This window comes from Petaurus breviceps, unplaced genomic scaffold (assembly GCF_028583685.1).
Source record: "Petaurus breviceps papuanus isolate PSGF00001 unplaced genomic scaffold, PetGlider_PUasm1.0 90977, whole genome shotgun sequence".
NCBI classification, from domain to species: Eukaryota; Metazoa; Chordata; class Mammalia; order Diprotodontia; family Petauridae; genus Petaurus; species Petaurus breviceps.
The window spans coordinates 49,853,575-49,868,695 of NW_027187391.1; the positions used below are offsets into that span (position 1 = coordinate 49,853,575).

The 15,121-nt window shown below is 36.8% G+C and overlaps 1 long non-coding RNA gene across 1 annotated transcript in view; it reads right to left on the reverse strand.

Annotated features, from left to right (window-relative positions):
* The window catches only part of LOC138153312 (uncharacterized), an 833,457-nt gene that overhangs the window by 599 nt on the left and 817,737 nt on the right, over window positions 1-15,121 (reverse strand). The gene's annotated exons all lie outside the window — the stretch shown is intronic.

Sequence of the window (15,121 nt, forward strand, 5' to 3'; positions counted from 1 at the left end):
CCCTGCAACAACAGCACTGTCCTTCACCAGTGGACAGTATTCACTCTCTGTCTGCAGGACAGTCTCAGGGCTTCTTAACCAAAAGCCAGGTTCCAGGACTTCTTCAACAGGACAGTCTTTCACCAGTGGACAAATCTGGCAAAACAACATCAAAACAGACAGACAAAGTACCAGCAAAACAGCCATGTCTCCTCAGTCCTTGGCAGCTCAGGGGGCAGGTCTCAAAAGTCCAGGGCAATTCAAAGTAGCCCTCAGCAATCCTTCTCAGTCTCTCTCTCTGCCTCCACGAGGTGCTGCTTCCAAAAAGTCCTTCCGCCTCTCTCTTGTCTCTCCAAATCCACGTCACCAGCTCCTCCCAGTTCAGGACTCTCTTTTCACATCAACAAGTCCATCCCATAGGTGGGATTAACAAGCTCTGGGTTTTAACACAATCAATTTAAAAAACCAAGCCAATACAGGGGAATCTTTAAATGCCATTACTATCACAGTGCTTGAGTTGTCTGACCATATTCACTCTCCAATCCAAGATTTTATTTATATTGTTTCCCTCAGCTGAAATATGTTTTGTCCTTCTAAAGTGATGATGATGATGATGTATTTACCTCTATTTCTTGATGGTCATTTCAAGCAGAAGCAAATGCTTCCTTCACTGACATATACAGGTACCTGGTAAGATCAACTACTAGCTCTCCTTAAAAAAAAATTACAATACATTTGATTTCTTTGGTGTAAGAAACTCTCAATGCTGAAATCATCTACTAGTGCAGATCAGCATGTGCTCTTGAATTAATATTATATTATAACATTATTGTTATTATTACATATTTAGACTACTGCTTCTAAATAAAACTTTGTTCAATAATTCTTATAAAATGGCATGATAAGTGGTTTCTCTGATTAATAAATATTTGTTGGATTGACTTGAATTACAAACTCATATTGATCACATTCCCCTTCAGCAATTTTGCAAAAGTTTTCTATTAAAAATAAATTCAGGGGCAGCTAGGTGGCTCAGTGAATAGAGCACTGGCCCTGGAATCAAGAGGACCTGAGTTCAAATCTGGCCTCATATGCTTAACATTTACTAGTCGAGTGACTTTGGGCAAGTAACTTAACCCCAATTGCCCTGCCTTCCCCCTCCAAAAAAAAAGCAAAACAAAAAAAAATAAATTCACCTGGGCATCATATTGCATGATCGTAATCTGTCCTGTTAAGGAAGGTGAGGCTTGTGAATCACTTGAATTTTTTAGAATTATAAACTACAATAGAGCTAAAACCCTTTGGATATTTAGCACCAACATGGTGAGCTCTTGGAGGGGGGTGTCAACTAGGCTACCCAAGCAGGGGCAAACTGACCCAGTTTAGGAACTGATCATGTCAAAGCATCTGGGCTGATCAGTAGTTGTGTGGAGCTCATGGATCACTGTTGTGTTTTCATCCAGGGTGACATAAAGGGGTCAGTCTCAAAAAAATCAAATAATGTAGAAAATGAGCATGTAAGTAATGAGGAGAATTCCACCCAGTTGGGCTGGTTTTGGAGGAGAGAAGGCAGTCTGTCCACAAACATAGATCCTTAATTATTCAATGTTAGGGTTCCTTCCTTTGAAAAATAAGGACTTTTACTCTCCCTATGGACATCAAGCAGGTGTAATCTCATGGCCTGGGGCTGCTTCTGCCTATCAGTATTAAAATGGATAAATTCTTTCAATTAGAGGGCAAGTAATGATAGTGGCTGACATTTATATAGTCTTTTGCCTAAATTATCTCATTTGATGCTCAAAACAACTTTATGAGGTAGGCTTAACAAGTATTTTTATCTTCCTTTTTCAGGTGAGTAAACAGTCCATGAGAGGGGGTGTTACTTGCCAGGAAGGAAGGAAAGTTGGAAGGAAGGAGGGTTCATAAGCTAGGAAGGAAGAAAGAAATGTATGAAGGTAGGAAGGAATGAAGATAGGAAGGAAGGAATTTGGGAGGGAGGCTAGGATGGAAGAAAGGTAGGGAGGAAGAAGGAAGAAAGAAAAGAAAGATGGAAGGAAGAATTTGCCTTAAGTTTTAACTGTCCTAATTAATCTTACTATAGCCTAGGAGGTATGAATTAACCTCCCTCATTCCTACAATATCTATCAATCTGTGAATCAACTAGTATTTATTAAGAACCCAAGAGCTGAGGATACAAAGAAATGTAAAAGACAGTTTCTTCAGAAGATCAGAGTCTAAGCGATCATGTGCAAACAACTATATACAAATAAGAAATATCAAAACAAATTGGAGATAATCAGAGAGGGAAAACACAAAGAGTTGAGGACTAAGAAAGGCTGCCTGAAGAATGCAGAACTTGAACTGAGGCTTGAAGGAAACCTGTAAAGCTGAAGGAATAAGTGAGGAGAGAGAATGTTTCAGACATGACAGTGAAAATGCTTGGAGCTGGGAGATAGTATGTGCTGTGTGAGGAAAAGCAAGGTTGATGCTAGTGGAATGCAGAGTAATTGGAGGGTAATAAAGGATAAGAAACCTGGAAAGATAGGAAAAGGTCAGGTTATAAAAGGCTTTAAAAGGCAAACATAGGATTTTACATTTAATATTGGAGGTAATAGGGAGCCTCAGAAGCTTATTTAAAGGGGGAGGGGAGTGTAATATGTTGGAGTTAGAATTTAAAAAGATCACGTTGACAGCTGAGTGGAGAATGGTTTGGAGTGGGGAGAGACTTCAGACAAAGATCAACCTCAAAAGAAGTTGGGCTGCAAAGATGGGGTTAACTTTGTCACCAGGTGGATTGCTCTGGGACCCAGTTGCGTGTCCTTTGGGTAAAAACAGTATAATGTTGATATTTAAGGCTTTATCTGGGAGCTCCTGAGACCCCAGAGAATGTCTGTTGACTTTTTTCTCACCTTTTTTGCCAGAGATTTTCATTTGTTTTTATTCTCTGAATTTCCTTTAACCGCTCTTGAAAATTTCTTCTACCTGAGGGTACTAGAATGTGATTTTAATTGAGGGACTGTGTCTGAACCCTCTGGTTCTGAACGATCCATTGCACCAGAGGCTGAATAACTAACCCCATCAGGATGCATTTAAAAAGACCATAAGGCAAATGCTGAGTATATTATAGACTCATTTCCTCAATCTGTTTGCAAAAATTAGATCTAAGCTACCCAAAATGATAATCCTTCAGTTAAATGGACTGTTTTTTACTGATTATTTTAACACATTTTTGTAACAAGAGAGGGACAAAAGTTTGGTGCTTATAGAGTGAGTTTCAGAGAGAAGATCTGGATGCAAATCCTATCTCTGATACATATAGACTAGGTGACCCTGGAAAAGTCACAATTTGACTCAGTTCTCTGGGCAGCTCACTAAGACCAAAATATATATAGAAAGTGCCAACCTGCTTTGGCTGAAGGGAGCTTTCTCATCAGGAGTTCTCACACTAGTTAAATCATAACTCTGTTTTGCTTTTTAAAGATCATGGCAAGGGTGGGGGGTGTAAAGGGAGCAGCTAAGTGGCACAGTGAATAGAGCACCATCCCTGGAGTCAGGAGGACCTAAGTTCAAATGCAGCTTCAGGCACTTAACACTTAATAGCCATATGAACTTGGGCACTTACCCCCAATTGCCCTCCCTTCCCCCCTCCAAAAAGCAAAAAAAAAAAAAAAAAGATCATAACAGGGATAGCTAGGTGGCACAATGAATAGAACACCACTCCTGGAGTCAGAAGAATGTAAGTTCAAATCTAGCCTCAGATGTTTGACACTTAATAGCTGTGTGACTTTGTGCAAGTCACTTAACCCCAATTGCCCCACCTCCTCCCTCCAAAAAGAACCCCACAAACAACCCCCAAAACCACCAACACAAAAGATCATAAAAGTAAAGGTGTCAGGTGGCTTATTTTAAGAGCAATAATCCCTAGTTTAATACCACCTAGTTCCCAAGAAGAAATCTTGGCAAAATTCTTACCAAAGACCTGGTCTTCTCAATTAGGCAATTTCTCTGAATAAAGATCAAGTTCATGGGGTGGCTAGGTGGCATAGTGAATAGAGCACTGGCCCTGGAGTCAGGAGGAGCTGAGTTCAAATCCAGCCTCAGACACCTGACACACTAGCCATGTGACCTTGGGCAAGTCACTTAACCCCAACTGCCTTTCCTTTCAACAATTATTTATTAAATCACTAACATGTATCTGACACTTCATTATGTTCTGGGTACACAGAGGTAAAAATGGACATTGCATTTGACCTCAACAGCTTACATACTATTGGGAGAAACAATATGCACAAAATGAATACAGAAGAATGGTCAGTACTAAAAACTAGGGTGGAGAATTAGAAAGTGTAGAGCCCATGTCAGATTGCATGCCATCTTGGGGAGGGAGAGGGAAGGGAAAGGAGAAAAATTCAAAACTTATGGAACTGAATGCTAAAAACTAAATGTGATTTGGGTGTGCTTTCATAGCACTTGACACATCCTGTTCAAAGCACTGGAAACATCAAGTTGGTAAATGTTAGTGTAATATAAAGTTTTATGGCCAGGAATAATATGAAGTAAGGCAACCATTTTGGGGAAGGGAAGAGTTTACATTTTATCCTAGAGACAAATAAAGTAGTTCTAGAAAAGTAATGGATGAATTAGAATCTTTATTGTGACTTTATTTGAGGTCAGGTGATATCTGATAAAGTCAGGGGTGATAAAATTATCAAATTGCCTGCTTTTGCTTGTGTCAGAAGCAGCAGGGATAGCGGCAGTACTGATTGTGTGCACTCTGGGAAAGGAGCAAATTCTGCTTCTACTTGCACAGTAGAAGGTGAATAATTAATCACTTAATGATGAAATGAGGACAAAGCAACCCCCAAATCCCTGCTATTCAGAGACTGGCTCCATCAATCAGTAGACAAAAGGTGAACAACTAAATAGAAACAAGACAACTGGTTATTGGTCTCTGATACAAAGAGACTTCAAGGTCACTCTGATCTAGGATTCCCTTTCTTTCCTGGTCTTTTGCCTTCCTGATTTTTCCCTTGATGAGTGATTTTACCTTGAGAGACTTGTGAATCCTCCTCTTATCTCTTCTTCTGATTGTTTGCCAGCAGCTTGTGGTTTAGGGCATCTGAGCAAGAATAGGAATGTGCCTAGTGCTGAATGATATGCTTACAGTCATGACACAGTCTTGTCAATCTCTTACTTCCTTCCCCTTGGGGACAGCTATGTGACTTAGGTGATGGAACATTGGTATTGGAGTTTAGGATAACTGAGTTTGCACCCTGCCTCATACATAAGCTTTGTGTGACATTGGGGAAGTCCCTTGGTCTCAGTTTCCTCATCTGTAACTTGAGTATAATACTGGTACCTACCTTACTGGATTGTTGTAAAGATCAAGTGATCTTATTTATTTTAAAGCACTGTGTCATTCAAGTTGCATATGAATGTTAGAAATTTTTATCATCAACTTTTTTTCCCTAAGAACATTCTTGATATGGAGTATTTGTTTTTCCTTTGAGACCTAAGTGAAAGGATCACCTACTTTGAGATGGGAGAGCCCCTTAAGATTATCTATTCCAACTCCCTCATTTTTACATTTGAGGAAACTGAGGCCTAGAAGAGTTAAATGACATGCCCAAAGTCACACAAGGATTAAATGGCAGTGGCCTCATTTGTTTCCAAGTATTCTCATTGTAAATCTATCACTCTAGTACACAAAGTGGGCTGACTCTAAACATAGTTATTCTCTAGTTTTGTGGCCCTCACCATTTCTTTTTTTTCCTTAAATTTAATTTATTTATTTTTATTTTTAAACATATGCTTTCGTAAGTTTTAAATTGTCCTCCCTCCCCAATATGGCCTGCAATCTGATATAGGCTTTACATATACATTCATGTTAAACATATTTTCATATTAGTCATGTTGTATAGAAGGATTATAATGAATGGAAGAAACCATGAGAAAGGAAAAATAAAACAAAACAAAACAAGAAAATAGTGTACTTCGCTCTGCACTCAGACACCATAGTTCTTTCTCTGGATGTGGATGGCATTTTCCATCATGAGTCCTTGATAATGTTTTAGGTCCTTGAATTGCTGAGAACAGCTAAGTCTATCAAAATTAGTCATTGCAGACTGTGGCTGTTACTGTATACAATGTTGTCCTGGTTCTGTTCCCCTCACTCAGCACAATAGAATTCCACTACCTTCATATCCCAAACTTTTTCAGCCATTCCCCATTTGATGGACATCCCCTCAATTTCCAGTTTTTGCCACCACAAAGAGAGCTGCTATAAATATTTTTGTACATGTGGGTCCACTTCTAATTCCTTATGTCATCACACTATTGCCATGAGAGTGTCACCAAGTTTTTAGAACTAGATAATCTCCCAGTATTCCTTATAGTAGGGCAGAGCTCCAAATAGCTATCTTTGCAGAACAGAAATTATAATAGAGAAACATGACTTTAGTTGGAAAAAGAATGATGCTATGTATATAAAATGTTTTGTGTACTTCAAAGTATAATACAAAATGGTAGCTTTTCTATTGGTTGGATTGAATTACATCATCTCCAGTCTCTTAGCTTTTCAAGTCATCCCCTACACAGCTACCAAATTTCTCCACTAAAGCAGAAGTCTGATCATGTCACTCTCTTGCTCAATGAACTTCAGTGGTTCTCTGTTGGATCTGGGATAAAATAAAATGTCATTTCTCTGACATTTGAAAATACTCTATAAGTTGCCTCCAGTTTATATTTCCAGAGTGTTTTTCCAGAATGAAACAACTGGAGAGCAGCTAGGTGGTGCAGTGAACAGAGCATTGGCTTTGGAGTCAGGAGGACCTGAGTTCAAATCTAGCCTCAGATACTTGACACTTACTAGCTGTGTGGCCTTGGGCAAATCAATTAACCCCAATTGCCTTGCCTTGCCCACTTCAAAAACCAAAACAAAAGAAAAGTTTTCCATTCATTTCCATAATGATTTTATATTCTTCTCTGTAAACTTTCTAAATTTCAGTCAAATTTTTGGTTAACTATAGCAAACATTCCATCTCTTACATCTTTATATTCCCACTTAGCATATTGCCTGACATGAATGCTAATTCTATTGAATTATGTTAAAGTGAAGTGACTTTACTATATCATCAATACATCTAGTAAGGTTCATTTTGGGGGGCCTGGGTAAGGGGAGAGTTCTGTAGAATTTGATTACAGATTTGATTCACTGATCTACATAATTTTCTTTTTTGGGTGAATCTTCCCACAAGTTGACCAGTTCAAGAATCAAATTTTCTTTATGAGAACCAAAATTTTCTGTGAAATAAAAAAAAAAAAAGGTACCGGTAAGTGGGACTGTTGCAGAATTTCAGTCACAATTTTTTTCTATTTCAATTGCAGTATCGAACTGTCATGTTTTAGATTGTTACCCTGCTTTTCTCAAAGTAGGTAATCAGGGCTCAGTCTGATCTCTTAGTCTAGGGGTGGGGAACCTGTGGCCTCAAGGCCACTTGTGGCCCTCTAGGTCCTCAAGTGTGGATCTTTAACCAAACCCAAACTTCATAGAACAAATCCCCTTAATAAAAGGATTTGTTCTGTAAAACTTAGACTCAGTCAAAAGGCCTCACCCAGGGACTTAGAAGGCCATATGTGGCTACAGGTTCCCCACCCTGCCTTAATCCTTTACCCTGTGAATGTATTTGTTAACTCTGTAGTAACATTCTTCTCAGTTCCATAACTACTTTAATAACTTTTAAGGAAATATATTTTATTGCTTTAGCTAAAGACATATAATAGCATAAATACAAATAAATAAATATGATAATTAATAAAAACATTGATAAATAAGTATTAATAAAATAAATAAAAATAAGATAGTATATCTAAAATATGGAATGATATCCTCACGTTTCTCTAGACATTTAAGATTCCTATTCTATGTGCATGTTTGATATTGTTCTTTATAGTCATCTCTGAATAATTTTGCCTAGTCTTTCAGAAGGATATCTGATTGTTTGGAATGCATATTCCTAGATTTCTCCTGTGAGAGGGTAAGATGGTTTACAATAAAATAACTTCTCTCTCTATTATATTGACCACGTCAGTTATATTGAATAAGTTAAATATTATTTTGAAAATTGAACTTTCATCAAGTAAACAAATGAAGAAGAAATGCGACCCTTCCACTCATGATTGCTTTGTTTCCTTTTTTGCCTGCTGAGATCCTCTGTTCATATTGTAAGGATGAATGTCTCCTCATTATTTCACATTTTATGTTACAGCATATCCTAAAATTGTTGATTGCCTCACCCTCTTATGAAGTAGGTGACAATTCATTTCTCCATTTTGTAGACAAAAGAGAAGCACTAAGATTTATATCATATCAAAAGTAGTTCCTGAATATATTGCATTCCTGGCACTCAAGTTCCAGTCAACCTTTTCTTACATGACTGAGATTGCCTTTTCTATTTATTACTAAAGACTGAAAGATACTTTAAAGTACGCATAAACTGGTCCCATATATGGTGATGGTCCTGCTATCTCAGTCTCTTGACTACAGCATGGAGAGGTAGTATTCATATCTTTGTTTACATTTCTGACTTGAATCAGTCAATAAATCAACAAGTATTTATTAAGTACCTACTGTATATCAGTCACTGTGATAATTACCTGGCCTTCAAATGAATGCAAAATAATCCCCAATTTAAAGATTTTACATTGTAATAGAGGAGACAATCAGCAAATAAATAGGTACATTAAAGAAACAAACAAAGAAACAAATATATGGAAGCTAATCTGAGACAGTCAAGAAAGTCCTGCTAAAGTTGAAATTTGAGCGTAATCTTGAAAAAAGCCAGGAAAACTGAGAAGCAGAGTTAAGTTGGAAAAGCATTCCAGGCCTGTGGGGCAGCCAGTTAAAAGTTACAAATATAGGAGATGGCTTAGCATGCTCAAGGAACCACAGTGAGACCAGTATCCCTGGATCATAGAGTATATGGAGTAAAATAAAGTATAAGAAGCCCAGGAAGTTAGAGAAGAGCCATGAAATGAAATAGCTGAAATGGCAAAAAGATTTTATATAAGATCTTGGAGGATGTAAGGATTCAGCGGAGTCCATGAAGCAAGTAAATGACATTATTAGACCTACACTTTAAAAAGAATCACTTTGGCTTATGAGTAGAGGATGGATGAGGGTAGGAAAGATCAGTTAGAAGAGATAAGACAGCAGATGATGAGGACTTGAAGTAGGGCTGTGGCTATATGAGTGGAGTGAAGGGGACATATATGAGAGATGTTGTGAAGGTTTTTGCTATTATTCAGTCATTTCATTCTGACTCTTTATGACACCAATGGTGGTTTTCTTTGCAAAGATACTGGAATAGTTTGTCATTTTTTCTCCAACACATTTTACAGATGAGGAAATTTAGGTCAATAGGGTTAAGTGATTTGCCCGGAGTCACATGGCTTGTACCGTGTTTCCCTGATAATAAGACACTGTCTTATTAATTTTTTTGGACAGAAAAACACCAGAGGGCTTATTTTCAGGGGAGGGCTTATTTTAATGAACATTGACAGCAATTTTAATAAACAGGTAAATGTGAACAAAAAAATGTACCTTTATTCAATAATGAATTCAATAAAGAACAGGATGACGCGCTCACTGCTGCAGCTCTGATTGGATGCAGCTCGGCGCGGCGTGCGTTTCACCCGGGGGGGGAGGGGACGGTGCATACAAAGGGTACCGTAATGTAGTATGTAGCGCAGGGGATCACCTTCACTACAGCAGCAATCTCAATAGGGCTTATTTTTTGGGGAGGGCTTATTTTAGAGGAATCTTACACAGCAAGGGGAGGGCTTATTTTGGGGATAGGTCTTATTATCGGGGAAACATGGTAACTATCTGAAGCCAGATTTGACCTCAGTAAGATGAGTCTCCTTGACTCCAGGCCTGTCACTCTATCCTAAGCTTCTAGTTTGTGGAGATAGTGACACAAAAACTTAGGAGGGAAAGTGGTGAAGATAATCAACAAATGTTTAAGACAGGTCAAGATGGATCAATATTGAGAAAACGTTTGGCAATTAAGAGATCATTGATATCTTTAGTGGGGCCAGCTACAACTGAATGATGAGGACAGAAGCCAAAATCCATGGAGACAGAGCATAGATGACTCGAAAAGTTTAGCTACAATGAGGAAGAGAGGAAAAGACAATAGCTAGTAAGGATGATAGGAATGAGTTAGGATTTTTTAATGATGGGTGAGAAGTGAGAAAACTTATAGACAACAGAAAGGGCAACAATAGTCAATAGGGAGATATTTAAGATGAAAAAGGCACAGGAAGATGGTAGGGACAAATAGCTGGAGAAATTAAGAGGTAATGGGATCAGTGATTGTTGTAAAGGGGTTTGCCTTGGCTAGCAGAAGAGCTTTTTAGTGAAGTATAATGTGAGGTGCTCAGCTGAGTTGGTGGAGTGAGTGGTGATAAAAGGAATATTTAGAATAGCTTCTGCCTTACTGCAGTGAGAACCCAATGAGGTGAGATAATATAAATAAAGTTGACCTAATAAGCATGGTATTGTGATTTCTTCCCTATCTGTTCAGCAATATGAAAATAATAATTGAGGAAGCAGATGGCGAAAATTATTCATGTGACACAATCAGTGAACAGCAAGGCATTTAAGGGTAGAGGGTAGTGTAAAGTTGGGTTTGTTCACAAACAGAGAAAAATATAGAAGAGAATGTCTTCAGTATAAGAGTGATAACTTGTGGGACAGGAGTGGGGGGAGAGATCACAGTAAGGACAAAAACAGAATTAAAGGTCATAAAACTTAGAAGATGAAATAATAAAAAGATTATTATCAAATAAAGGAATTTCACAGTTCATAAAGAAGGAAGTGATAGAACTGTGAGTGGTGGAAAGTTCAATGTAAGTTAACATCATAGTGTGTAGCTGAAGTAGAGAGAAGGTCATGAGAACTTGAAAACATAACTCTTCTGAAAACATAATTTTTCTCAGAGATAATCATTGTGAATCTTTGGAAATTCATTAATTAGGAACTGTACAGGAACCAACATATATTTACACTAATTTTTACAGATGTTTTATTCAATTAGACAATGCATTCAGATAAGCTTCTATTACTTGAAGTGAAGACTGCAGAGGCTCTGGTAAATGAATAGAAAGAAGTTTGCTATTCAAGTTTCTGTATGATTTGCAATATCCTTTAGATAAAGAAACTACTGTCCATATATAAAGATAGTTGTAAGTTAACATTTTTCAGCATGGTTTTTTTGTTTGTTAGATTTTAGATGAAGGACAAAGGGCATTTTCCACTCCTGGATAGTTAAAGGGCTCTTCCTTGGCAGAAGCATATCAACTTGACAGAGACTACACTAGTCAGGGCTTTCAACTTTTGTATGGCAAAAGGTACTATTTTAATTCTTGGATTCTTAGTTTTTACTCATCCAAAAATAATTTGATAAATTAGTTTGATTAGTCTTATGTCCATAGTCTTTATCTTGGTGATTTTTAAGGTTAATGTTTATGATGATTATATAGTCTTAGATATCAGCAACATCATCCTTCACCTGCATTTAGGTAACTTTTTTCCTTAGTAATTAATTTTATGACTGCATGACTTTAATCATTGGTAAATAATTTTATGATTAAGTTCTCTAGGTGACTAGGGGCTAAATTCTTTCCTTTAAGTGTATTTAATTATTTTATTTTTTCTGTCATTAGGACTAATAATCCAGCTGCAGAGACAAAAAGTATTTATGATTTCTGTCATCAAGATTATTTTTAAAAAGTAATTAGCTTTCCCCCGAAGAAATTTGAAAACCTAGGACAGCGTAGTTTTGCCAGGGGGGGAAGAAATGAATGATAGCTTTACAGAAGATAAACACTTTTTATGAACAAAGAAGATCAAATGAGATAACTCAGGAGAGCTATAGCTATTAGATCAATATAGAATGATAATGAATGCTGTAATGGTACTGAATGATAGTCTATTAAATTATTTGTTTATTTTGAATAAAACAAGTATTTCTATAAAATAATATAATTTAAAAACATGATTGTATATGAAATTGAAAATTTATTACATTCAACTTGCTATTCCTTTTAAATATATAATATTATCATGTGAATTTTTTGCTTCTTTTTCATATGCTATAGTCTATTAATGCATACTATTTAATTAAGTTCTATTCTTCACACCTGAAATTATACCAACTCATTTATTTGAATGATATTGAGCTAAAAAATTAGAATTTTCTTTACATGAATCCAGTCCTCCTTCATCTTATACTTGTGAAATTGATTATTTGAGCTCTATTTTTAGTATTTTACATTTATCCCTATTGAATTTCACCTTTTTTGCTTCAAGCCACCATTATGACCTTTCTATTCTGACCTAAAGGTCTCGAAAAAATAATGATATCTCTCTAAACTTTGTGTTATCCATAAATTCAATGATTGTATTAGGATTTCCTACATACATACATACATACATAAAGCCAGACTTCTTATTGGGGGTAAAAAGGGGATTTTATATTCAAATTTCAACTAGATACATAAAATCCTTGAACACTTGAGAAATTACTTAACTTGTTTATTGTTGTAATAATGCAGACCTCTGTCATGGAATTATTTGAAATATTTTCCCTTATACTTCCCCATTTGTAATGTTGCACTTTGAATACCCATGGGTAAGCAACAATATTATTTCAAAAATTTACCCTTTGTACAGTTAAGTATTCATCAAAGTAGAAGAGGAAATGATGCCTAATCAATCATGTGAAAGAATGAATGTGTTATACACTTTCCCTATATGACAGAATCTTCTCCCTTAACCAGGAACTCAGTTCTTCTTTCCAATATATAGTCTCACTAGAGGCAGGCAATTAATTTCTACAGAAAAGCATCATACCTTTGTCTAGAAACACAAACATTTGTGACCAAAGAACCCTTACATATTTAAGCTGAAGATGGCAGATGATCAGGTTCATGGAGCTGTGTGTTTTAAGTTAGGGAAGCATTTCTGTAGATAACATGTTTGGAAACACTAGAGAGAAAAATTGTGAAGGCACACATACATGTGTATGTATGTTTATGTACACACAAAATGTTCATATGTGTAGCAGCAAGCACCCCGGCGTCCTCAGGGTTTGCTGCCACCACAGGTTCTTGGATCTGCTTTGTTAAAGGAATGCAACTCAAAATGGGTTAACAAGCTTACTTTAGTCAGTCAGACATATATCGTTTACCTTGTTCAGGGAAAAAGGTCAGCACCCCGAACTTCAAAGTATACAGGCAGAATTATCAAGACAGAAACAGATCAAGTAGACAGATTTCCAAACTGTCCAACCATTACATCCATACCCAGTCAACATCTGGGTTTCCACATCTGGGTTTTTCAAAGCCGGGGGGGGAGGAGGGGCTCTGGACAATGGCTTCCCAGAATACAGATCAAATCACAGAACACTTCTCAAAGTGAGCCCCCAAAACAAAGCTACACATCAGGGCTTATGTAGCCTTCTCCTGGCTCAGAGAATGTAACAACCTTATTGACTCACTGGCCAATCAAGAAGTATCTACTAAAAAACAAGCCTCCCACCCCAGGCTTCAGGTGCACTTTAGCCTAGGGGCAGGGAAGATCTTCAAAATTTGCATTCCCATTACAATATGTTATGTATCTATGTAAGGGGACTACTTCTAATTTGAGCTTCACAACAAATGAGATAGGTATTATAGGTATCATTATACCCAGTTTACAGATGGGGCAATTGGACATAGGTAAGATGACTGGTCTATAGTTAGACAACTACTAACTGGTAAAGGCACTATATGAACCCAGATCTTCTTAACTCCAAGTTTAGTACTCTGTCTATAATATGGGGGTGGTATGAAAATTAGAAATATAACATTATAATTTGCACAAGAAACTGCTAAGTGGCAAGTTTCCAGAGAAGGATAATATGTGAGTTTTTGTTCAGTATGAAAATTTTTAGAAATATACATGTTTTGGGATTTCAAAAAATATACTCATGATCATGGGAAAATTGAAAAAAAATCAGTAAATAATCCCATGCTTATTTAATTTTTCTTTTTAGATTACAAGGCACACATCACCCCATTGACTGAGATTTTTCATTTAATTTTCTGCTTATGTTGACATTGTGTAGATACAGTTGTGGATGAATTAAATGACAAAAGGATTAGTTACATGAATTGATCAGAATCTACATACAAAATATGCGGTGCCAACTTTGTTCCTATCTGCCTTTTTGTCTCACTCACTTTACTGAACCCTATAATTTGAGAGTGATTTGCTGGGGTAGCTTTTAGAGAAACAAAAGCTTCAAGAGAAATGGAATTTTCCTAATCATTGCTCTAGCAATGTAAATTTTCCAACTAGAGGTGTCAGATTCTGAGATAAATGATAAGTTGATCCTATTAATATGGTTAGTGTTGAATATGCGAAACACTTAGCTATGCAAACGGTATTTGTTTATGAAACAGCCACCTTAAAAATGCAGTCTAATATTCTAGGCACATGATCTTCAAAATAAGATAATAAGCGCTTTAAGTACCTTCTAAAGCTGGAGAATTGTTGTCACTGTTTATGCCTATGTGAAATAATTGCACGGTCAAAACAGCTCTGATGGTGGAGAAGAGGCTGATTTATCATCCTAAGTTAATTCATTAGGCACTTGAGAAATCATTTAATAAATGATCACCCAAAGAGCTGTGGATGCAAATGGAAAGAGAATAACAACAAATCCAACCTAGGAAAGACAGTCAACACCAGCAGGGAGATATTTCTGTTCACAACAAGGTTCATATTTCCTGATTTGAATTCTCCTCAGTTCATAATTGGTGTGACCTGTGTGATTCACATGTACATAAATTGTCAATGTGGTTTTATGAATTTTTTTGTCAATACATATTTTGAACCTGATTGTTTCGTGTTGTTGCTTAAGAATGCCTGTTCTATATTACAGTACTCAGTGGCCACGTCCTACTGAAGCTTGCCTTAGGAATGGCCAGTGACTACTTTTTGGATATGAGCACAAACTTAGAATTCTTATAAGAGTGTACTAAAAATGTATTTCAGAGAGAGAGAGAGAGAGAGAGAGAGAGAGAGAGAGAGAGA